The following is a 25941-nucleotide window of genomic DNA, read 5'->3' as shown; positions in this document are numbered from 1 at the left end:
AAACCCATAGATATGCCACTATTTTGCAGATAAAATGTATTTTGCCATTGGTAGTAGCTATGGTATAATGCAAAGTGCAATAGTTGAAGGATGAAGATTTTTGATTTCTTGAATTTCATAAGCTTTCAGCAGTAACTGTTCTACTGCTTGTAGACTCAGGTTGTGAGAAATAGAAGTGGAGAGTAAATTCACATCAGTGGTGCATAGATTTAGTTCTTTATCACAAGGTAATGTCATGTTTCGTGGTTTATTCAAAAGTTCAGTTGTATCCTTTAAATAGGATGGTTTCTGTTCTAACAATGGTTGGAGAAATTCATCAATATATTTCCCAATGTGTTCATGAATTGAAACACAATGTGAAACAATTGGATGAAAAGGTGGGTTTTGTGCATTCTTGTGTATTTTTGGCAGCATGTAAAGCCATGAGTGAAGTGGAAAAGTGGTTGTTAAGAAATTCTTAGTGTTGATACTGACCCAAGATAATTCTTCTGCTCTGTTTATGTGCTCTTTGAGTTTAATTTTGCGGCATTCGGAATCCATTATTACCAGCACCCCTTCCTTATCTGCTCTGTGTATAGATAACACTAGTTTCTTGGCCAAAGCTGTGAGGGTATCCCTGGTCAAATTAGATATGGTTGATGTCTGAAACTTTAGTTCCTTCAAATCTGCTTGGCTAGTGTCTCAAAATTATCGAGTGTTGTGTGAGAAGAAGTTGCTAGTGTTATGGTCTTTTTAAAATCTTTGTATTGGCTCTGAGTTTGTTCAGCTGTTCATTCTGATTTAAAGTAAAAAAAACACCTTCCAATGAATTGTTCTCATAAATTTGCAAAGGGTTATTTCATTTTCCAACAAAGAGTCTTGCTGTGTTGGAACAAAGGAAGATACTTCCAATAGTGCAGTTAGTTGATGTTTAGATAGCTTGATTGAGGATAGATGGATTGTATGGTTATCACCAGGCTCTTCAAATTCCAACGTGTTGTTTCTGTATTTTTTCCTTTTTGACTCTCCTCAATTTTCTGATTGTCTATTGGTTTGTTGTTGGATTCAAGACTGATGGATAAAACGCTGGGTCTGTAGATGGTGCTAGCTTGGAGAGTTGATTTACTTATGTTTGTGAGTTTTCTTTGTTAATGGGTGTGTGGTGTGTTGTTCAGTCGTCCTCAAAGCACTGCATTCATCTGTCCCCATGTATCTTTTTAAATACATGTCTTTCGGCATATGGTTTTGCCCAAGTGTAAACTTCCTGGATACATATGTCATGGTGCTGATGGACCTTCACTATACCTGGCTGGAAATTTGTATTGTGCACAAAGTTCATACTACAGATGTCTTGAAATTCTTAGATAGGCTTTTCCTGAGAGAAGGTTTGTTAGGGTGGATTGTGAAGGATAATGGTCCACAATTTAACGCTAGTATCTTGTAACAGGGTTCCTAAATGTATTAGGGCAGTGCATAGAAATATTTCTCTTCACCACCCTGCTGACAATGGGGGCAGTTGAGTATGTTAACCAAGTAGTTATGGGTGAAGTCCAGATAGCTGTCAAGCATGGTCACCATTGTGGTGAGATTGAAGTGAGCAAGTTGGTCTGGGAGTGTTGTGTTACTTCCACTCATTGCTTAATTTGTAAAGGAAAGAGTGCCAGTGCCCGAAGCTGCTTAGAAGCCTGCAGCCAGTGATATTAAATGTCAGTGCACAAAATACCAAGACAGCATAGCCCTGAATTCACTTCATGCCTCTTTATTCGACTACCAGACACTCCCTGTCCCTTTACTTAACTCTTGCAGGTTCCCACATTCTCCCTTTCTGACGGAGTTCCATCTTGCTCTTTTTTCCCTTTTCTTTGTTATGTCCTCTCTTGCTCTCGGGAAATGTCAGATGAGGAAAAATAAGTGCCAGTTGCCAAAAAAGAGTACTAGTGCCCTCAGTGGCAACCACTGGCTCAAATTAAGCACTGCTTCTACTTCAACTGGGTTTGCCTCTTCTGGATCTTGAGGAAACAAAGCATCTTACTTGAGATTATGTGGATGGCTTGGATGTCTGTAGAGAGACAGGAAGACTGGTCTTTTGAGGTTGTCTAATAGAATATTCCTAAAGTGCAAGCCATTGGTAAAGAGAACGATGACAAGAAGAAGGGCACCAGGGAAGTATTTTGGGATCTTGGACAGTAGGTACTAGTGAAACTTGGTCCTTAGTCAAGGAAGGGGCATAGCAAGTCTTCCCAACTTTTTCAAGTCTCAGAATTGTATAATATTTTTTTATGAGGAATGTTAGCAAAGTGTGGCGTTTTAGAAGTTGTCAAAGTGTGCAAGAGAGGGGAAGGAGGTGTCTTCGTCTGGAAGTTCAGATATTAATTCTAGATATTGAAGAAGTGTTTCTGAGTTGGATTCCCACACTCAAGTTTTCTCTCATTCCGGGATCTTGGGACAATGTGATAGACTCAAATGGTTATCCAGGAGTTATGTTGGATGGTTGTGGTGATTATTTTGGTTGTGCCTCTGAAGGTGCTGGTGTATTTGGCAACAAGGTCTGAGCTGATGATCTGTCCACATTGCCTGTTTGTCCCACTGTGACCAAGTGTGAATGGCTGTTAAATTTCCCAAAAGGTTTAGCAATTTTGTTGTGAAATTGTTGAGTGGATTGACTTAACAACATCTGGGTTGTTTTATGTTTCTGGTTGGTGTATCTCTCTATGTATTTCCCCTGTTGCTCCTGTCTGTCTTCCTTCTTCATGCCCACTTCCTTGTGAGTGTTTGCCATGACATTTTTGTGGTATTGTTTAAGGAAGAATGTGTTGTGTCTGTCTCTTATCTTGTTGTCTAAATTCATGTACGAGATCATAATGTGGGCAGTGATCTGAATGAGGAATGCTTGGGTTGGAATCTTTCTGGTTGGCAGATGGTTACAGGGAGTGGAAGCAGCAGCTGTACCTCTGGGTCCTTGAACAAATAACTTTATGGAATAAAACCCAATTTTACTACTAAGAATGCGACCCTCCTACTTTTTTTCAACACTTTAGGGATTATTATCCTGACTGGGACACTTATTCCCAGTCACGATCTGAGTGACAAAATATGTTACTGTTGGCCCATTGCAGTTTTTTTACTATAAATTATTAATTTATTGCCTTTTTGTTGACCTCATATGCATCCTCAAGGCATGAGTTTATGGAAGGTCCCACAACCATGATCTTGTAATAGGAGGATAGGTATGAAAGTATCTTCTTTGAGGTGAATAACTGAAAAAGCAATTACATAAAATATATATATTTTAGCTTCAAGGCCCATGTTGCGTTAGAAGTGCTGCTGTGTGAGTGGCAATAAAGAGGAGATGCATAATATTAGCCTCCGTGCCTTGCCATAAAATTGTGCACATGTGCCTTTAAAACAGTGTACTCCACTGCCAGGGCTAGTGGGCCGATACTTTACTTTGCCAATGCTGTTTTCCTTGTATCCTTTCTCTGGTGTATTCACCCTTGTGTACTTAAACTATGTCTTCATGTTACAGTAATTGAAAGTGAATAATATATTCTCTTTGCACCAATAACAAATATAGGCTATGTTTAGTGAGCGTTGGTGCAGCGCAGCAACCAAAGTTACGCTGCTTTGTCTCAGACATAGAGAGCAGGGAACACACCTGATATACTAAAATATGCCACTGATTCTCCATACCCTTGTGCTGGCACACTTTTGCCTGCCTTGCTTCATGCAGATATCCTTGCCTTCTATTGCAAGGGTCTGTGTGTGATCCCTAGTATAGGTTTAATACAATAAGGATATACTTAGCTGCAGCTAATGAAGGATGGGGCCCACCAATGACGGGTTAGGTATATCTGGCCATGCTTAGTCATTTAACAACTATGTCTGGACAGGCGATGACTGGCCTTTGAGCAGCAGAATCTGAGCAGGAATGTCTGTAATATCTGGGCATGTTTGCCTGACTGAATAGTTCAATCTAATCACGCTGCCCCCGTGAGCTGGAAGCCATCCATAACTGATTAGGTATATTTGGGCATGCCTGGCCCTTGAGGCTCTATAGCTGACCAATACTGCACACTAACCAGCTAAATCTGGTTATGCATTGCATCTTGGAAGGCATGCCTGAGAAACAGTCAAGGCAGGCTGCATATCATGGCCAGGTATATTGGGACACGCTCTCCTATGCAGCCCATAGCCCACCACACATGACAGTGTACATCTAGGCACACTGTCCTGGGTAGGGCATAGTATCTACATATGCTCTGAGAGAGGTCATGGCCCATTGATCATCAGCAGGTGTACTTAGGCATTCTTTGATGAAGGCTGCTTACCACCCATGCCTGAACATGTATAGTGAGTAGGTATATCTGGGCATGTCTGGTCTCTGGCAGGTATCTGGACCTACTGTACCTTCTGAGCAGGCATATATAGGTATACTTGGCCCTAGCTCAGGTATATAGGGGCACGATTGGTCTCTGGCGGGTATATAGACATACCGTGCGTCGTTAGCTGATGTATTTGTGCATGCCTAACTTGGTATATCTGGGCACACCTGGTCTCCGGCTGGTATCTGTACAAGTCATCAGGGGCGTAGCGTCGAGGGGATGTTTGGGGTGCTAAACCCTCCTTAATAAATGCATTTTGTGATAAATAGTTGGATACAGGTGCTTTCAGTCGGGTATGGTGAGACGTCTGTCGGATTTCACCTGGAGTTTTTACATATCACAGACAAAAATAGACACACTCTTCCTCTCACTGTTTGGAAAGACTTAAAAATGTTGGTTATTTCACAAAATACTGTGTTTTCTCTCACTTAGTGCTCCTACCAGTCCGTATTCCTGTCCCTTTCCACTGTCCCTTAAGTACCCTCTTGTGCACCCTACTTCTCGTATAATGTATTTTCACACTATGCGTCAATGTGATTGTTGGAAAATCTGTAGCTCACACACTCCTCCCATAATCTTAATGACCTACGCCCTGCAAATAGTGCTCCTTTAGTCAGTATATGTGGGCATGCCTAAGGTATAGTTGGGTATGCCTAGTCTCTGAGCAGGTTTATTTGGACATACAATTCACTCTGCGCAGGTATGTGAGGGTATGCCTGGCCCTAGCTCAAGTATGTCCGGGCATGCCTGGTCTCTTGCAGGTACCTGGACATACTGTGCTTCTTGAACCAATGTATATAGGTTTGCCTGGCCCTTACTCCGGTATATCTGGGCACGCCTGATCTGTGGCAGGTATCTGGACATACCATGCTTCTTGAGCTGATGTATGTGGGTATGCCTAACTCAGCTATAGCTGGGCATCCCTGGTCTCTAGGGAGGTTTATTTGGACACAAGAAGCCTTCTGAGTGGGCATATAAGGGTATGCCTGGTCCTAGCGCAGGTTTATCTGGGCATGCCTGCTCTCTGGCAGGTATCTGGACATACCGTGCTTCTTGAGCCAGTATATGTGGGTGTGCCTAACTTAGCTATATCTGGGCATTGCTGGTCTCTGGGCAGGTTTATTTGGACATACGATGCCTTCTTAGCAGGCATCTGAGGGTATGCCCGGCCCTACCTCTGATATACCTGGGTACGCCTGATCTGTAGCAGGCATCTGGACATACCATGCTTCGTGGGCTGGTGTATGTGACTATGCCTAACTCAGCTGCAGCTGGGCATGCCTTGTCTCTGAGCTGTTTTTTGGGCATGTGATGCCTTCTTAGCTTTTATATGTGGGTATGTCTGGCCCTAGCTCAGGTATACCTGGGCATTTCTGGTTTCTGGGCAGGTATAAATGGGCATGTCAGACTCTTGACAGGTATAGGAGGATATGCCTATCCCCAGGTTAAGTATATCCGGGTGTATTCACATATACCCAAGCAGGAATATTTGTAAATGCCTAACCTATAGTTATAGGTATTTCATGTCTGGCTGCATGAGTTGGCATGGGGTGTGGGTATGAAACAGCAAGTTGGTAATATCAAGTTACCACAGAATCGTAGCAAAATTTCGAGGACTACAGTATCGACAGATAAGTATAGGTTTACTCTACTTTCTCCACAAATAAAAACCTTGACAATGTATATATATATATATATATATATATATATATATATACATACACACACATATATATTCCCTCGATATGTGTGCTCTCGGTATTTTGGCAACGATATGCTGGTAATTCGATTTTCCTTTCTCGATATTCCAGACTACATACCTGCACACTCCGGCCAGTTTGTATATATATATATTTGTCGACCCGATATCAGCGGTATATCTGGGCCTGTGCGGGCCCTGTCTGCAGGGTGTTTTGTGGGTCTGTCTGGTGCTGTGAGAAAAGGGTGTTTATCATTGGGAGCTATTGACTGAGGGGCATGAAAGCCTCGAGACTCTGTCGGCAACAGATAAGGGTTTGGAGACACAGAAACAGGCGGGGGAGGGGTGGAGACAGCTCTGGGGCCTCGTGAACAAAGGGTGGGAACAAGGCTCAGACTGATAAAAAGAGATGGTGTATTGGAGTACTGCAACGGGACGCTCCTGAGCCAACTATAAGGCAAAAGAAGGAACCAAGGCAGAGGAGGGCAACATTGCCAGAAGGCAACAGCCATAGGAGGCAGGTAAGGGCCACAGACCCAGGGGATCCTACAGAAGGCGCCACATAAGGCCGTGGTAGGGGCCACAGGACCGGAGCAGACCCACACCCCCCAGCAAAGCCTGCAGGACGGAGAGGAAGCTAAAAGAACGATATATGAGGCTGCAAAACGGAGGCAAGTCCCAGTGAGCCACTCCGTGGACCACAGGGCGGAGTACAGGCCTCAGTTCGAGTGTAAGGGATAGCAGGACACAGGGAGATCTAGTGGACAGGGGTAGGGGACGCAGAGAGATCTAGTGGACAGGGGTAGGGGACGCAGGACAAAGGCAGCTTCCACAGGACTGAGACAGTGGCCAAGGACCAATGAAGCGGGGCAGGGTCAGTCTTTGGTCCAACAACACATTACAAAAATAGGTGCCTGTTATGAAGCAAAGTCTCACTCCTGTAAATTCAAACGTTTCAAAGTCCTTTTTAGGTCTGGCTTGACTGTGCAGCTGTTGCCTGCCCTTTTGTGATGAACAGAAAAAGAGCTTTCAGAAATACCAGCAAAAGAGGTGCTTTGGCTACGCTCATGTGTTGATTGTCTTTAGTACAGCATCTGTTTGGTAAGAAGTTGTGTTATAGCACTTTGTGCCTTGTAGGAAAGCTCAGTACAGCAGGAGTGTGTTAGTTATGTTGGAAAGCCAATGATCAGGACTATGGGGGTCATTCTGACCCTGGCGGCCGGTGGCCGCCAGGGCCACCGACCACGGGAGCACCGCCAACAGGCTGGCGGTGCTCCCGAGGGCATTCTGACCGCGGCGGTTCAGCCACGGTCAGAAAGGGTAAACCGGCGGTCTCCCGCCGGTTTACCACTGCCCTTCAGAATCCTCCACCCCCTACCGCCATCCTGTTCCTGGCGGGTCTCCTGCCAGGAACAGGATGGCGGTAGGGGGTGCCGCGGGGCCCCTGGGGGCCCCTGCAGTGCCCATGCCCATGGCATGGGCACTGCAGGGGCCCCCGTAAGAGGGCCCTGCAAAGTATTTCAGTGTCTGCTAAGCAGACACTGAAATACGCGACGGGTGCAACTGCACCCGTCGCACCCCTGCAACTACGCCGGCTCAATTCTGAGCCGGCGTCCTCGTTGCAGGGGCATTTCCTCTGGGCCGGCGGGCGCTCTTTTGGAGAGCGCCCACCGGCCCAGAGGAAATGTCTGAATGGCCGCCGCGGTCTTTTGACCGCGGTGCGGTCATTCAGCGGCGGTACCTTGGCGGACGGCCTCCGCCGTCCGCCAAGGTCAAAATGACCCCCTATATCTGTATTTCTATATAGTCTGTTTATTATGAAAAAATTAATTAAAGGTAGTAGGCCTGGCGTGTTTATTGTGAAAGATGTGGATCATTATCATTCTATATTAACGTCTGAAAGTTAAAGCATGTGGATCATTATCACTCTGTACTAAAGCCTGCAAAGTGGTATTTTGTTACGTGAAATCTCATAGATTACCATAGTGGCCGTGGGTTTTACAATTAGTCCTGCAACCCCTCCTCCCACAAATTATATGGATAGAATCTTTAGACTGACAAAATCCTTGCTGTGCCCTGTTAGGAACAATGGCATTTTGCTTGACCGAATTTAATTTTGTATACATTTGTACTGTTTTGACTGTATGCCTGATGGCTGCCTGCGGGAAAGCATGCTCTCAATACTGTAGACCTAAGTTGGTTATGATGGCAAGGTCAATTCACTGGGAAACACTATATCCAATGGCATATTTCTGTTCTGTTTATTATGAAATATTATGCAAAGGCAGTAGGCCTGGCTTATTGCAAAAAAGATTTATTGAAGCCAGTACAACTTTAACAGTCAATTGTTATCACACAGTATTATAGACTGTATCCAGGTATTGAGTTACATGAGATCTCACAGATTACCACAACAGGGAAGGGTTTTGGTATTGGCCCCACCTATGTCAAACCCTGTGGGTAGACGATTTTTACCCTGGTAGTTGTACGCATTTGTAATGTCGTAACTGTGTACATGATGGTTGCTAGTGTATGCACACTTCAGTGCTACTTAGAAGAAGAATGGTGGTTGATGCTCCCGTTGCACATCCGCAGACACTCCGAAAGTCAAATAAATCTGATTGATCACTGCAAATGGTGCCCTCCTGGTCAGAAAAACCCAACCACCACGGGTTTTAAAAGTACACAAGAACACAAATGGAACCAAAAAAGAGAGAACCACCTATGTTAAGTGTTGTAGATACAAAATGCAAGAGAAAATGAACAAGACCAAGGCACTCCACAATCAATAATACGTCAAAGTAAAATAAAGTTGCTGGAATTTTTTTTTATTCCTTTTGGAGATGGAGATGAAAAGTGTTCAGTAAGTATAAGTGTCCATAAATGATACAACAGAAAACAGCCAACACGTGTTTCGTCCTATCGGACTTTTTCAAGGGTGCAAATAAAACAAAACAAAACAAAGGAACTATTTACAATAATGACACTGTCAATAGATGGATGCGACAGGTAGTACAAGATCCAAATTACCTCATAGATAGAGGGAGACTAGTGTAATATGCAAGTCCCATTGTGTGTGCATACACGATTAACAACAGAGAAATCATCAATAGTGAGTGTTTGGGCAACATAGACATGTCACCTAGTGCTCGAGTGGTGGATAAACCAGAGAGGTAAGACAGAGATAAAAAAAGGTGAAAGGAAGAGTGCGAGATCACCCCGTGCGATAAAATTGCTAGTGTAGTAAAGAACAAGTCAAAGTGTGGTGCGCATACTATGTATAGAAAATAGGAGAAAAAGTGTTCATGAAAAAATCAATTTTTACCTCAGAGACTATGATAAGGACAAAAAAATGCCTGTGAAAAGCTTCTGTACACTTCAGTATCCCTGTCATAGAAGTTATTACTCAAGTGGTAAAGACTGGCCCTTACTGGTTCGTTGCCAGATTCCATGGGTTAATTTGTTTATTATGAACAATTATGACAACAGTAATGGTTCTGATTTACTTGAGAAAAGCATGTGTTAAAGGCAATAGGCTTATAAGAGAGGAGTGTTGTTGCCCAACGCTGAAGCCTGTAGACAGGTATTTTTTTTTTACATAGAATTTAGCAATTTACTGTTGTTGGCAAGACTTTTGGTGCTGATGACCCACTCGAACAAACTGTTGGGCTTGAAGATGTGCACTATGAAAATCCTTATGAACATCCTTATTAAGCTAGCCCTCTTAGGAAGGATGTTCTATTGATTTGACAACTGTAATTTTGTGCATATTTTTAACATATTTAAGGTAAACCTAATGGTTGTCTTGTGGAAAAGCTTATGCTCAATGGCAATTGTGACAAGTCAGTGAGAAAATATACATGCCCCAATGGTTCATTGGGCAAAGTTATTTCAGATGTCACAGGTCTGATCTGTTTATTTTGAAAAGCCCTGACTTTTTTATTATGATACGCTCATTTTAGCAGCCAGTAGGCCATTAAGGGTAAGTGAACTATGTCAAAACCTGCAGGCATGTATTTTATTTCATGGAATCTCATAGATTACTGTAGTAGGCAAGGACTTTGGTGTTGATTGCACCCTTTGACAAACCTTAGGGGTTGAAGATTTGCACTATAATGATTCCTGCTAGAATCCCTTTGGTAGGCAATACAGACTTAATTGTCTGCCATGAGCTGGTAATTAAAATGTACATACATGCATGTATATAAATATATACGTATAATGCTTAAATGGGATTTAGGTCAGTCCTCTTCTGTCATTGGTCTATACGAGTGTGTCATTTCCAGCTTCCAACCATAACAGCATACAGTGTGGGGCAGTGGGTCATCCCACTTCAGCCACTGGCTTTCATGACCTATGAGCAGCGGTGGTTTCTTCATTAGGATGGAGGAGCATCGCCTCTCCGCTACCGGTACAGCAAATATGAAAAATAAAATGTTAAGAAAACAAATTTATTACCATTTTATTTTTCATGCTGGCAGTGGCAGCCGAGTCTGAGGGTGGGGTCAGCTGCAGGGAGGAACAGTGTGCTCTTCAGTTTAAAATGTGCCTGTCACTTTGGGCGGCCATCTTGCGATGAGCAGCCTGACATGCGCAATTTAAACATTCCAGCCTGCGCTGTCTTAAACAGCTGGGTGGAGAGAATGCACAGGCTCCCAGTGCCTGGAGGAGCATCGCACCAGCGTGCTCTAGCTAATCCTGGTGCCAGCTGATCACGGAAATGAGATGGGCCTGGTTTAAGTCATTATATCATCAAAGGAGGCAGGAAGTGGGTATGGCAGTAGAGTAGGTGGGCTCTGTTATCAGCAAGAACTTGCAATCAAGATTTAGTCTGTGTACTTGTATGTCACATGCTCGTCTTTACTTTGGACGTCATCCTACAGAAGCTTGCAGTGTTAATGTATTTAATATTAGAAAGCATGCTGCTGGAAGCCGCATGAACAACAGACCAGTCTAGCCCTAGCCAGTGGACAGCTGAGACAGGAGCTCTGGCTGTCTACTAAAGGACATACGTGCTTCCCTGGAAGCAGATCATCATGGGAGAGGTGAGCATTAGTGGCTGGCTTATGTTTACAGTGGGAGGGCGAGGGTGGTAAGGGCACATTAATTTAAAAAAAAAAAAAGTCACTTACCTGCAGGCGTATTCCTCACAGCGTCCTCCTGCTCCTGGAAACTCCAACGCACGGAAGCAGGAAACACCACTAACCAATCCTGATGCTGCGTTCATGCTAGTAACCAGCATGAAAGCAGCGTCATGATTGGTGGAAGTGGCCTCTGTCATAGCTCACCAGAGCGCTGGAGGCCTGTGCTTTCTCTAACTCAGCTGTCTTAAGACAGCTGAGTTAGAGAAGTTTAAAGTACGACGGCCAGCCTGACATGCGCACTTTGAGCAAGTGCACAGCTCCCTACCACTACTTGGCAGCAATTGCCCCACCCCGTCCTGGCACTCGGTTCAGGTTGGGGTGCTGAAAAATAAAATGGTAATAAACATTGTTTATTACCATTTTATTTTTCAGTTTTGGGGGCATTTTTTTTAGAGGGTGATGCTCCTCCGCTCACATGGAGGGGCTGCCCCTGGAGGTGAGGGAGTTCAACAATTATTTACTGTATTTATTAAGAACAGAATTATGTCTGGCTTTGCTCTTCTGTGCCTTTGTCTGATGTGTGCGTCCTGTCAGCGACTGGGAGTCAGAGCAGAAAAACATTTCAGGTCCGGGGTTTCCAGAGGTAGTCTATAGGTGTGCATGCAAGTTGCTGCAGTTTGGAGCCTCTACAAAAAACATGACTTTTACCTCATTCCATTTTGTTGTGGGTAATGTATGCTTTAGGAGCCTTATAGACAGCAGGAGTACTAGAAATGCAAATAGTAATCCTGCATCAGGGACCCGAAGAGCTGGGTGAGTAAGCAGGGCTTGTCAGTGGGTCTAATATTCACCCCATCAGGTTTATTTGGTGCTGGCCGCCACTGCCTATGAGAGATAGCACTTGTTCGATCACATGTGCACATCTGCCTGAAATAAAGCGCTACAATGGAAGCGCTGGTGGGACAGTTCTCTGGTTGTCCAGGTTCTCCTTTTAGATGTTCCCTTTTATTTATTTCCTTCTCCTCTATTTATTTTGGTTTTACAGCATACTACAGCTCCCCAGACAGTACTAAAGGGGAACAGCATGCTTGCCACTCATTTCATCACCAGTGTGTCACAACCTGTGTGTCCACAGCTGTGTATGACCACTACCTCTAGACCAGGCGACCATCCTGGAACATTATTTTCCATGTGGTAAAATCGTTTTACCATTACAGGTTGTCCAATACATTGGTTCTAAACGCCATACTGGAACATTAAAACAACAAAACACTATGTACAATAGCACCTTAAGACACCCACTTGCTGCTACGTTTAATTTCATTTGTCATCGCGAGCACATGCCTGCCCTGCTTAGGTGACAGGATGATCTTTTTTTTTTTTCTACTTTATTGTTTTTTTCTTACATATGCTGTAGTGCTTGTACGTGTGTTTTATGGTGGTTTTGTAAGTGGTGAATGCAAAAAATTAGTCAGTGGGTAGATGAAAAAATGCACCAGTATAAAGAAGAGTGGCATATGTGATACATGAGTGAGTCCCTAAACCTGAATATGATTGAAGAGGCACTTTCGTTTATAAGCCAGTCCTGTTGTCATTGGCAGTGCTTGTTTGTGTTTTGCAGGTGAATACAGCTGAATGTTCAGCTAACGATTGTTACCAAGTGCATATGGTGCATATGCTACGTAAAATGTACTTCTGTTCATCCTGATTTTTCAAGATGACACTTGCATTTTTTAAAGCTTCAAAGGTTCAAAGATTCAGTGCTATGGTAACCAGCTTTAATAAAGCCAGTAGATCTGGATTTTTTACAATGAAAATCTTTGCTGGGGTTAGTAAGAGGATAGTGTTTGTGTCAGGCTGAAAGTCTGTGTACCTATAAAGAGTATTTTCCCTTGTTAGTAGTCTCAACAACAAGAACAGCATAGAATAAAGAGTTGCCAGTGCTTGCTGCCAATACTGAATAGCAACAGCACAAAAAAACTAAAAACCCCACCGCAGTGTGATGAGCTCTGCGAACACCTCACCACACGTGTGCGCATACATCATGTGTGATGTGAGAACTTGAGAATGATATAGACTCGCGTTGATGGGGAGGGTCAAAAATACGTGTACAAGTGTCTGAGACTGATAGAGACACTCATAGATGGAGAGCACCAGAGACACGTGTATGATAGTCTGAGAGTAACAGAGACACTCAGAGATGGAGGGCAGCAGAGAGGCTTGTATGATGATCTGAGAGTGAGGCACTGAGAAACGAAGAGAGACAGAGACGCTTATACTCTCTGATAGAGATATAGATGCTTGGAGGGGGGAAGGACTGAAGGCTGCTGTGTGTTTTGAGAGTGCTGGAGCCACTTGGAAACAGAGAGTGCCAAAGACACTTGAACTATGATTTCAGAATGATAGAGACACTTGGAGGTGAAGTTGGCCTGAGACACTTCTACAACGATCCAAGTATGAGGGAGAGATGGCTCGAGTGGAGACACTTGAACAATGGGATGAGAGTAATAAAGTCATTCAGAGGTGGAGCGCACCAGAGAGGCATGAAAGGATGATGGCATGAAAGGAGAGTGCTGGAGACACTCTGAGATGGAGAGGACCAGAGACACTTGTATGATGCTCTGAGAGTGATAGAGACACTCTGAAAAGAAGAACGCCGGAGCCACTTGTACGACGGTCTGAGAGCAGAGATGACTATAAGATGGAGAGCACCAGAGACATTGTATGATGGTGGAAGAGTAATAGACACACCGTGAGATCAAGTGTGCCAGAGTAATCTATTTGTCAATCTGAGAATGTTGAGACACGGGGATCGAGGGCACTTTCACCACTTGTTGATAGAGACAGCCCGAGATGACGAACGCCAGAGACACTTGTACTATGGTCTGAGTGATAGAGTTCCTCGGAGATCATCAGTGACAATAGTACCATCTGTGCCATCTGATAGTGAGAGGAGGAGGGCCAGGGTGGTTTGAGAGTGCTGGAGGCCAGCCACAGCTCCGTATCAGGGACTTCATGCAAACCACCCGTCTCGGCCCCCGCACATTTAACAATTTAACAGCGTTCATGAAAACACGAGTTTTGAGTTTTCATGAACGTTGCTGATGTGCAGGTCAGCCCTCTCTGCCTCCTCTTCAAGCTCGTGATGACAGGGGGAAGAGGAGGGGACTGAGGCATGATCCAGCTTTACAGTGGTGTTTAAACACAACTAGACTGAACTATGCCCCTTAGACGTGCACAACTACGATCCCATCACACAGGCACAATCCATTTTATTTAGCAAGCATACTAAGTATGCCTCACAGAAACTCCAGTCGGAAACAGAACCAGAAATACTCAAGTAACATAAAGAGGAGACTGGTGATCAACAGTATTTAAAGCAGCTCAAAGACGCAAAAGTACCAGACCATATGATACCTGTGATTTACCTTAGATACAGTGAATAAGGCAGGCTGGGTACGAGGCAATAAGGTATAGAAATGGGAAATGAGAAAACTAGCAAACAGGGCCCTGCTGGCAAACTGGCGTACAGTGTGGTAAAACTGAATATGTTGGATCCTTCTCTGCCCCCCACAAGCCACACTTTTTATCATGGGTGTCAACGAATCACCACAGAAGCAAGCCAGGAGCAAAAGCTGTGGAGAAAGGCACAACCATTAGTGAACCACATTCTAGCGTCCGTGATTTGAAACACCATTTCCGGTTGATGTCATCTCTAACATCTCTAGATGTTCAATGACATTTGGGAGATGGACGCGGACAGGAACGACTCATTCTGGGCAACTTTGTGTGTGCCAGGCCTGCCACTTCCCATGTCTGTGCCGCAGCAGGCAGCGATTTCTCATGTCACCAAAAAACAGCTATAACAAATCATGTGGAATTAAAAGCCCAAGAGGTGATGATTTAGCAAAAGATACCGGGTATGCAAATATTATTTGGTCTGGCAAGGGATGTGAGCGATAGGGTCTGCAGTTCCCTCTACCATTACTGGTCTTCAGACCTGAACCAATGCAAGCTTTTTGGATCTAGCTTGGACGTGCGACTGTGTGTCTCACGCTTTGTTACCAGTTATTATCTAAATGCACGGAGAATGGGCTGTGACTCCTCTCAGAGGAGTATTACTCTGTCACTTCAAGCTACTGAATGTTTGGTGTATCATTCACTTACTTAGCTCCCATATGCATTCTATACGGAAAGCAATCCTTTGTTGCTATTTGTCCCAGCACTGGCAAGGCCAGTATGGTTGTTTTTTATTTGATGACCAGTATTTGGCATGCAGTGCATGTAAACAGCATTTATTTACAGCATTTGTTTATATGCGTTTACATGCACTGGCACCATAAAGCCAGACCTGTTGGACTTACCTCTGCTTGTTAAGGCCCAATTAGAGGGTGAGAGGAATTCCCATTCAGGCAGCCACTAGTGCAGCCCATCCCCAATCACCACCCTACCCTCTACCAAGGCACAAGGGGAACATGGAATGCACCCCTCTGCTCGAAGCAGGTAGCAAATATCCATATTAAGCCCCATCGAACTGGGAACTCTGTGAAATTCCGCCTGTATTTCTCGTTCTAGATCGCCCATTTCGTGGAATTTAACTCCCAGTATGAGATTCTGGGTGGTAATGAGTTCCACCTGAAACAGTACTCTTGCAATATTATATGCCTTGCAGACATTTAAACCTAAAGTGTTTTAATAAGCCTGAGCTTATGCCTCGGTGATGATGCTGTTTGCCAGGGTCTCATCCCTCCTGCAGCGTTGATGTTTTGTCCGTGACCTATTGTGCATTCTTACTTTCCATGTTATGCAATGTTCCATTCCTGTTTTGGAAACAAAATCATCGCTTGGCAGTGGGCACAAGAAGCGTTTTATTTCATTACTTTGCAGGAAATCTTCCATTGGACACATTTCAACCGGGCTTGTGCGTTTCTGTCTGAGCTCTCAGATGTTGCACCTCAGCTCTCAGATGTCAGTTAGAAAGTGTATGGCTATGGTATTGTAGTCAGTTTTCGTTAATTCTCTGCTTTGGATGATTTTTTTTTTTAAGATAGCACATGTATAAACGGATGGCGTCTAGGCGCGTGGGCGGGTTTTGCGCCTCTGCGAATGGCTTTGGGGGTAGAGCGCTGGAGGCTGGAGCTTTACACATATTCTCCGTATGTCGCTACTCTGACAACACCGCAGTTATGCTTAGTTTTAGATATTATGTGTCATGGGCAGTGCTGTTTAAAGGGTGCGGCCTGGCATGCGCAGGGTCCCGACCTATCCCTGGCCTGCCCCAGATCCACCGCGCGAGAAGATGACTTCCCAGACTCATATGATTCTCGTGGCCGGCCCTCGGGCTTGACTGCTGTGACGCCGTCGAGATGTTATGCGCGTGAGGCGCTGGCTGGAGTGTGCGGGAGGGAGTAGGATGGGATGAGCAGCCAAAAACAACAACATGGATTTCGAAATAGCATGGAAACTAAAACGAGTCCTGTAGGGAGAAAATGTAGCTTGATGTACTTAACCAACAAGCCTGGCTTATACCTTGTAGCACACTGGGGGCGTGGAGTGCGCGCTTTTGGGCCGGGCAGAGAACGTATTTGGAGTCATGGTCTGCTAAGGGTGGGAGGGCATTAGCGCAACAACTAAGGGAAAGAGGCACTTCCTGGACCCTAGCCCATGTAAGTGTATATAGTGGGACCTCGGGGGACATCAGCCATTCCTCCTCAGTGGGGCCATGAGCAGGGGTGCAGCTTAGTCAGTGAGATTTATTGCAGCCATGCCAAGTTTCCCACGCCCATGCTGCTCCAGTCCAGTTTTTTTGTTTTAATTTCATTAGAAAACAGGACTACAAATCCCATAACTGAAAGGGGAAGAAAACTGGCCTGGAGCAGCACAGCACGCATGGACCTGGGCAACTTGGCAGCTGTGTTGTTGGGGCAGGAGTATCGAGGTGAGTTCGGAATCTCAAATTTCCTAATTACAAAAGTGGTAGGCCGCAGGGTGAAAGGGTGAGACCATTGTCTACAGTGGCACAGTGTGCAAAAAATGATGGGTTGGAATGCTACCCAGAGCGATTGTCTGTTTGCAAGCATTCAAGTTGAAAGCTCATAGTGAAATAAGAGGGATGAGAAAAACCAACATTGTCATAGCAGACGTGACTCAGGGACCCCAGACCCAGCTACCCAGCCAAGAATGTATTTGGGGATGTGTCACACCCTAAACACCTCCCCTGAAATTAGGCCCCCTGCCCATCGCACCTGGGCTTGGTAGTTCTCCCTGGGAACTCATGACTACAGATCTACCCTTGGGCTCTCTGGAGTTTGTACATAAAATTGGGTGCAAAAGACTTTGCAACCGCTTTCTAGCACTTTAAGTTCTGATTCCTCATCCGTGCAGCCTTCCGCATCCCTGCACTGTACGGTGTTCAGCACGCAGCCTGCTGCATCCCAACACCTTATACCACCGTTATCCTGGTTCTGTTGTGCCAAGAACCTACTACTAAAGTTGTTGAAGTGACAAGACACGTGCTTGATATCCCTACATGCTTTTGGGGTACAAATGATATGTAAATGGAACACATGTTGAATGTACTGTCTTGCCCCGATTAGGAAGGGTGGCTCGCCCTCCTTTCACACTTCTGATTAGGGCTGTATGTGGTGGCGGACATTTGGGGTTAAGTCCTTATTTAGGAACTTGAATCTCAGTGGGTTTTCATAAGTTTGTTAGATGCTGAATAAGTGGTTGTGTTAAGGGCAGTTCTTAATTTTAGCCGTTGGTTGGAGGTGGGGTCCACCAGTGCTCATTTTTGGGACCAGCACTTTTTTCCTCACATTCTCATATAGAGCAAGAAAGAAAATAGTACAAAAGGCTTAAAGAAAGAGGAAGAGAAATATGGAAAACAGTGATGAATAGAGAAAGCAGATATGAAAAACAATGTGCATGAATGAGATAAATGGACAGAGAATGTCTGGTGGTGGATAAAAGCGCCATGAGGTGGGCTCCACTACACAGCCTTTGTATTTGGTATCCCTGATATTCATAGTGCTGGAGTGCGGCCTTCTGAGCAAAACTTTAGATCCAGCACTTAATATTTTATAAATTAGGCACTGGTTTAGGGAGTTTAGGGAGTGGGTGAACTCATTACCTGTTTCCACGTGGGATTTTTGTAATTGTTAGAAACTGGGTCTCTAGTTGGTAGAGGTATGCACCCTGTCCAAGTAGGGACCACAGCTCTAGTCAAGGCTAGTCAATGGCACACCATACATTAGCCTGTGCTCATTCTCTGGTAGCTTGGTGCAGAGTAGGCAGGCCTAACTTAGGAGTCAATGTGTAAAGTACTTGTGCTACACAGACACAATAATCATACGAGGGGCACCACAGAAAGAGACTTCTCACCGGTATATAGAAAAATAAAGCTTGATTATCTAGATACTTTTAGTTCAATGTGATACAGAAATATTTAGCTTTGAAGGCCAAGGGTAGTTAGATCACCGTGCAAGAAAAGAGTAATAGGTCAAGACGATGGTGTCCGGGACTCCTCGGTACAGGTGTCCAATGTCCGTGCTCCTACCAGGAGCAGGATGCGGCTATGCAGGGCCAGAGCCGCTGGGGTTGAAGTTGATGAGGTGTGAGCGGTGGAGCTGTGCAGGGGCTGTTTGAGTGAAGTTGAAAGAGGCTGTGTGGGGTTAACTACAAAGGGTTCTTGTGAAGTGTACAGGTCCCCCTTTCAGATCAGCCTTGGTTCCAGGCTATCAGTGGTAGGTAATCAGCCCTTTTGTGTGGACTCCAGACTCTACCCCTCTGAGGGGTTAAGTGTGAGCCCTTACAAACCTGCTCCCCAGGAAGACCTGTCAGTATGCAAATGCAATTGAGTATCCTGTGTTGAGGGTGTCTGAAGAGAATGCACAAGTGTAGCTGTCACCTTACCCAAGCCAGATGTGTTTTGGAGATAGGCTGTGGGCACAGAGTGTAGAGAGTGAAGAGAAATGCCTACATTCTCAACGGGGCATTTCTAAAACAGTAATAATAAATTCGACCTTATCAGGTGAGAGAATTTATTATTATCATTCCAATGGTACTAAATATGATGCAGCTACTCCTCTCAGATCAGGAATTACAGCTTGTATGCAATATTAGGAATTCCCAATGTTGGCCTATGAGAGGGGCAGGCCTCACTGTAATGAAAACCGACTTTGGGGAGTTTTCCATTACCAGAACATGTGAATTTAAAGGTCCTGCCTTTTGCTTACATGGCACCATGCCCTATGGATTACCTAGAGCCTCCCTCAGGGGTAACTTAAATGTAAAAAAAGGGGAGATTGAGGCTTGGCAGAGGTTTCAAATGCTAAGTCAGGGTGGCAGTTAGACTGCGCACACAGGCTCTGCGGTGGCAGGCCTGAGATATGTTTACAGAGCTACTCAAGAGGGTGGCACAGTTAGTGATGCAGATTCAATAGTAGCATTTAATTTACAGCCCCAGGGTAAATGGTAAACCACTCTACAAGGGACTTCCAGGTAAAATAGATATGCAGATTGTGGATAGATCAATGTTACCATGTTTTATGGGAGACTCACATGCACATTAGCACTGATCAGCAGTGGTAAAGTGCTCAGAGTCCTAAGGACAACAAAAAGATACAGCAACAAAAAAAGTCTTGGGATAAACCACCCTAAGAATGCCAGGTCTAACGGTAGTGATCATAACAAATTTCAATGGGATTAGATGGATTTTGCCACCTCAAGTTTTCAACACTTTCTGTTCATTAATTGGGTTTAGGTTTGTTGTCACTGCTAATGTTTAGTGAGCTGGGGAGTTGCTGGTAACTCCATGTTTCTTTTTTTCTGGGGGCACCCCTGTCTGTGGCACAGTGGTCATATTCCAAGGCTCGCTCTAGCTTCATTGTACGACGTTGGTTTACATGAGCAACATCAGCAGTGGTGGCCAGAGGTGCAACCAGACTAAAAATTTGGAGAGGGTGGCTGGGGGTGGGGGACTATCGTTTTTACCAGTAGTGACAGAGCTGACTTAAGAGCTTGAGTCAAAACTATTTATGGATACTCTCTTCACTGTTCTAGTACATTGCGCTATACACATTTTCATTTTTCTGGACAATAAGTCAGGTACACTGAATTTTAAAGAACATTGTTCTGAGCATAAAAGATTTAACAACTTCTGCAGTGAGTTTAGGGATCCTGCTTAAGATATTTTAGTGAAAGATATTACAAATGTAGCATGACAAAGTGTAGACACCTAACAGGATGTGGAATTTCAGGTTTAGTTTCTGGGTCAAATGGTGCATTCTAAAAACACATAGGTCCCATTACAATAGGATTAAGGAAAACAACTTTTTAAAAGATATTTTGGCATTTTTCACAAATGTTCTTGGTAGGGGAGAATTATCCCCAGCCCTTTTTAGTGGTCAGGCTCGCTCGCTATGCATGCTATGATGCCCGCTGCCTTGTTGCCTGCTTCATTACTGACTGTTCCATTATCGCCTCCATGGTTGGTGCCTACTGCGTTACTGCCTCCTCCAGAAGTGCCTGTTCAATCACTATACGTTTCACTTCTCCGTTGATGCCTGCTCTGGGACTTTTAGTGCCCCTTCCGTTAGTGAATGTGCTGGTACTCCTTTATTATAGGACCCCATTAATGCCCGCTAAATTATTGCCAGCTCCATCAAAATCTTCTCCGCTGGCGCCTTCTCCCATTGCTACCTCTTCCGCGCTTACCTGCTTTCGTGGTTGCCTGCTCCGACATCTTGGAGCGGTACCCGCTCTTGATGCTCTCTATCGATCGTGCTGTGGCCGGCCCCCGGGCCACCGCCTGCTGCTGCAGTGAGCAGCTGTCGGAGGAGCGTCCTCGGCTGTGCGAGGGGAGGGGCAGGGAGCTCTGCGGGCTCCCCCTTCCGTGTCCGCACTTGGTACAGTCCAGTCGGGTTCTTGAACTGGCATCTTTTGGGATTGTAGCTCTGACGGGCTCTGGAAGCACTGAGAGCTCTGGAGGCACTGGAAGCACTTGGGACCCTGGGCCTGTGGGAACACTGGAGGAGCTGGAGTCAGCGGAGGATCCGCGGCGAGCTCTGGGCAGTACTTGAGCATCGAAAGCAGCTGGAGCCCGTGGAGCGAGCGCCTGACAGCACCGAGAGACCAGGAGGACAGGGCCAGGCAGTGCCATCTGGTCCTGCGCTGTCAGAGCCAGCGCCTGGAGGAGCTACGGACAGGCAGCACCGCATCCCCGGAACACTAGCACGGGCCCACGGCGCCAGGCCTCCGGGGTGGGGCCCAGAGGTATACGATCAGCACACAGGTAAGTTAATGTAGTCTGCTTCTCCTACAAGAGCATCATCATGGCAGGGCAAGTCCGACATATTTATCACATGGCATCTCCATGACAAGACATCCCCTGGTCATCATGAACATCGCTGGCCATGCCCACTACGGGGTATCATTTGACTGGGCATGTCAATGGCCATCATATAAGTGTATCCAACGCAGAGCATCTCCTTCGCAATCATCTTCTTCACATGGCCTGTCCATGACATGGCTTGTCCATCATAGGGCTTAACTGTCACCCAGCATATTCTTCATTGGGCATGTTCGTGACAGGTCGTGCCCATTCCAGAGAGCCAGCTTCTCAATTTGATTGACCCAAGGGACAGTTTTCAGTGGCATCTCCATCACTAGGCATTCTCAGTATGGACCATGCCTATCACAAGCATATCCATCACATGGCACCTCCTGTACATCCTCTGGCCATCACTGCCCATTATTTTGATGAGGCACGCTCAGCACATGGCATGCCCATCAATGGGCCTCTCCTTCATATGACATGTCCATGGCAGATCGCGTCCGCCACAGATAATCTGTTTTTCCAGGTGGCACGCGCACAGGGAAATCCCCAGCGGCATCTTCATCCCTGAGCATTCTCCTTCCAGATCATGTCCATCACAGGCATCGCGTCATCCTCATCGCTGTCCATCACACGGGATGCCCATTACAGGCGTCACCTTCACATCTCACCCTCTTTGCCCGGTATTTCCACAGGGCCTCTGCATCAGCGTGCACCGGCTCACCCTGCAGCCGGCATGTTCGTCACGTGGTCGGGCACGGCCGGCGTCTCCAGCATAAGCGGCGCTCTCTCGGTCTCATTGTAGCGGCCAGAGGCATTGCTCGAACCTGGCGAGGGTGGAGGGGGTGTGACTGTACGGAGCAGTGTGGCCTGCCAGGCTGTGTCCAGCCTGTCCGGGAGCAGCAGCTGCTGCTGGGAGGTGGAGGGGATATGGACAGGACATTTTAACCAGAGACGGAGAGCCCACATAAGGATAGAGAGAGCAGGCAGACACCAGAGCACACTGCACACTAGGTAGACATGGAGAACGGCACACAGGTGCAGACAGGGCGGAAAAAAACCGGAGAGGAATGGAGAAGAAAGAGAAGGCAGTCTGGCATGGAATGCACATGGCCTTTTCTGTTGCACGCGATAGTGTTTAGCCCACACCTGAACACTCCAAATGTTGTAGCTAAGCCAACCGAGGTGCACCCAGCTGCCCAGGAGCACACATGGGGGTGATATTAGGTACGATAAATCAGTAGTTAGCTTGAGACAGAAGGATAGCCACACGCCTGGGGTAAGTGATCAGGGCTAGACCTGGTCCCAGCGCTAGACCCATTTCTGTACTCCAGTCCAAACTAAAATCAACACTCGGGGCTTCTATGGGAACAAATGGTCTCTTTGTTTGACTCCAAATAGGCTCTACCCCAGGCGCAAAGCCCATTGGGCTAAAAGATCTTCAGACCCGCAGACCCCAGTCACTTGTCTTAGGCAGGCTGCTGCAGCTTCCGGGACTCATGCAGTTCTCGGGCTGATGTGTGATGTGCTGCGATGGAGATGGGGCCTCAGTTTCAGCCTCATAGAAAGTATTTATCAATTCATACATAAATTAAAGTGCATTACAGAAAAGCATTGGAAATGTGACCCTGAGTGCAAGGAGGGCAGCTGCAGGGAGACGCTAAAATGAAAATAATATAATGTGGCTTTTTTTATTGGCCTTTCACCTTTAGGTAATTTTATATAAAATATAACACACCTCTTAAATGAAAACACGCGCAAGTAATTGGTGTTATGAAAGCTAAGCTGGTTAATGCAACCACTATAGAAGTCTGTGTAACAAGAGTATCACTGAACTGAATTCTACATGGTGCACTGGGGGGATAGTGATTTATTTTTAGCGCTACAGGGTCCCAGCTTGCAACTGAAAACAACACGGTGAATATGCAAGTTGTTATTTTCAATTTGTATTACGCACACTTTAGGATAGGCTGGCACAAGATGTACAAAGAGAGTTAGTGTGTAAGGTAAACAAGTGTGTAAAACATATACATTTTTAGTAACATGCAATGAGACTGAACCTAGTGCAGAGCTTTTTCTAAATAAGTTTCCATCAAAAGGTTGCACTCCAAAATTTAGCTGACAACACCCTTACAGTACATCTCTAAAGAAACAAATCTTTGTCACCATGAAGCCTCGAATGACTCCATCAATTTAAACCATATATTGGTTCCCAGGCAGCCTGTAGATTTGTTGATTCACCAGCTGTACACGTTTACAGTTCTTTCAGATAGCAGCCACCTGGTTATTGGTGATAAGGCTTGTCTTCTTTCACTGTCCCCCTCTCCCTTGGCTTCACAGAACAGGAGGCTCCCTTCCCTATCAGCAAAAGGCACCTGAAGGTCAGCGTTATCCATTCTGGAAGGGACGCATGGGAACTGTTATTGTAAAAGTAGAAAAGTTTGGGAACATCGTTGGCAATGGCTCTCTCCCACTTCAGCCACTGAGGACATCCAAAAGCCATTTACAGTTAGAAAAGCCTGTTTTTTCATTGTTTCTTGTGCCTCATGGTGTCTCTCTTTCTGCCGAATCAGCCTGCAAGTTGCCCATAGAAGACATGGGCCCTAAGTGAGAATGGTGCAGAGCAATGTTTTCAAGTGGAATCCCATGAGATCAGGTGTTCCTGCACCCAGATTTACAGGGTCCTGAAACAAAGAACCTGATTTTACCAACTGGAAAATCTAGCAAGTGAAATCACTGTGAGAAAAGCCTGCATTGAAGCTCGGACCTTCCATAGCTCCTGACCCAATCTCGGACAAGCCACAGGGGAAGAGCATCATATGTTTCCCACTGACAGCCGACATTCTCTACTTCTTCCTACACCCTCCTCAAAACCTCCTTCCTCTCAGACCTTACAACAGAGCAGGTGGTAAGTGTGTGTTAAACCCCATGGAAAATAGGGAATATCTTGTCATAAATCAGGGTCAGCACAGTAATTCCCCATCCTGTGGAGTTTAACAGTACTGGTGCATTGTTACCACAGGGTACTGGCAATTAGTGGTGTGGAGTTTGCAGCCCACCAGCACTGTGCAATGTGTAATCAGGGGCCACTGTAGGTTAGTTAAAGTGTGTGTGGCTAGATCATTTACAGTGGAAGGCCCCGTAACGGAACCTACCACATTTAGTAATACACAGCAGGGGTGCTTAACCACACTTTAATCAAATAAAATAAAAACAGAAAATGCATGGTTCCATCAGAATGTAATAGAGGCAGTGATGTTGTATTGTTATTTTCTTAGCACATTCGAAACCCTTGAGAGGCCTAAAGCACAGCTATGACAGAAGCATTGCTTTGTTTTATTTTCTTAAAGCTTTGAGTCCATTTATAACATCAGCCACTATTTACACAAAAACCTACGAAAAAATAATATAGGTTTTAGCAATGTTTCTAATTAACGTCTGAGCCCACCAAAGTCTGTCTGCTTTTTGCGACCAAGTAATTTTTGCGTTTTGTAGTAGCTGTAAACTCTGTTTAGTCCACATGGCTTTTTCATTCCACGGAGGCTGTTTTGTGGGTAAATTGGACGGACTCTTGGGCTTCTTAACTTCCTGAATCTCTCAGTTTGCATCTTTCAATGGTAGCTCTCTTTATCTATATGCACTTTCCTAGCCTGACAGTTTCAGCCCCACCCACACACTGAACCACTTCAAGCAAAGGTCAGACTGCACTCACACACTTTTGTCCATCAGTTTGAATTGAGTGCTTCAGCATCCTATCGCTTAGTCATCACGTTCATGCAGAGGCATAGCAACAAAATGTATTAAGAGCAAGACTCTGATCCTTTCGCATGACATCCCCGTACAGGCTGCACGACAAATTCGCATGTTACATTTATGGCACACCATGGAGCAGCATGCTACTCCTACGTAAATGCTTTTTGGTGCCTCTTTAAGATTACCGAGCACTGTATAAGTAAAACTGCAATGCAATAAAATATGCTCCAACCCTATAGTGCTGCAAGGCCATAATAATGGCGATAAAGAGCTAGGCAATTCTGTATTAATTTATTCCTGTGTGTCTTCAATAAACTTACAAACTTTACTTCGACCCTGAATCAAAATTGTATTTTGTACTCTGATTCATGTGCAAAAGAATGTTTGCATATAAATCAGAATTTTGAGTTGCACTTCAATTACCACATTCTGCAATTTGCTCCTAACACATTAAACCAGAAAAAGTCTGAGGAAATATATCAGGCTATAATGCTATGGGATACATGCAAAACATGCAAAACATGCTATTAGCGCTGTGCTAAAAACCATATGCAAATATTAGATTTATTTTGAGATAGGGAACTCGGGAGAAATTATGTCACCCATTAAGTACCCCAGTGGTTAATTTCTGCTTGTTGTTTCTGGTGCATAGCACCGGCACTTATTTTTGAGGGCCAGCAATTATTTTTCTGCCTCAAGCATTCACTG

The 25941-nt window shown here is 45.1% G+C and overlaps 1 protein-coding gene across 7 annotated transcripts in view; it reads left to right on the top strand.

Moving 5' to 3' along the window:
- AMPD2 (adenosine monophosphate deaminase 2) overlaps positions 1-25941 on the top strand; it is a 353387-nt gene that overhangs the window by 168997 nt on the left and 158449 nt on the right. The window contains exon 1 of one of the 7 annotated variants that reach the window (XM_069238355.1): positions 6454-6581. The exons of 4 other annotated variants lie outside the window; for them this stretch is intronic. The gene's annotated coding sequence lies outside the window, so the exon portion shown is untranslated. Of the gene's footprint in view, positions 1-6453; positions 6582-20965; positions 21439-25941 lie in introns of those variants that run through there. 2 more of the 7 variants (XM_069238354.1, XM_069238356.1) reach the window with 2 other exon arrangements.

Source organism: Pleurodeles waltl, chromosome 6 (assembly GCF_031143425.1).
Source record: "Pleurodeles waltl isolate 20211129_DDA chromosome 6, aPleWal1.hap1.20221129, whole genome shotgun sequence".
Classification (NCBI taxonomy): domain Eukaryota; kingdom Metazoa; phylum Chordata; class Amphibia; order Caudata; family Salamandridae; genus Pleurodeles; species Pleurodeles waltl.
The sequence above is the reverse complement of the archived record's forward strand: the minus strand, read 5'-3'. Positions and strand labels throughout refer to the sequence as shown.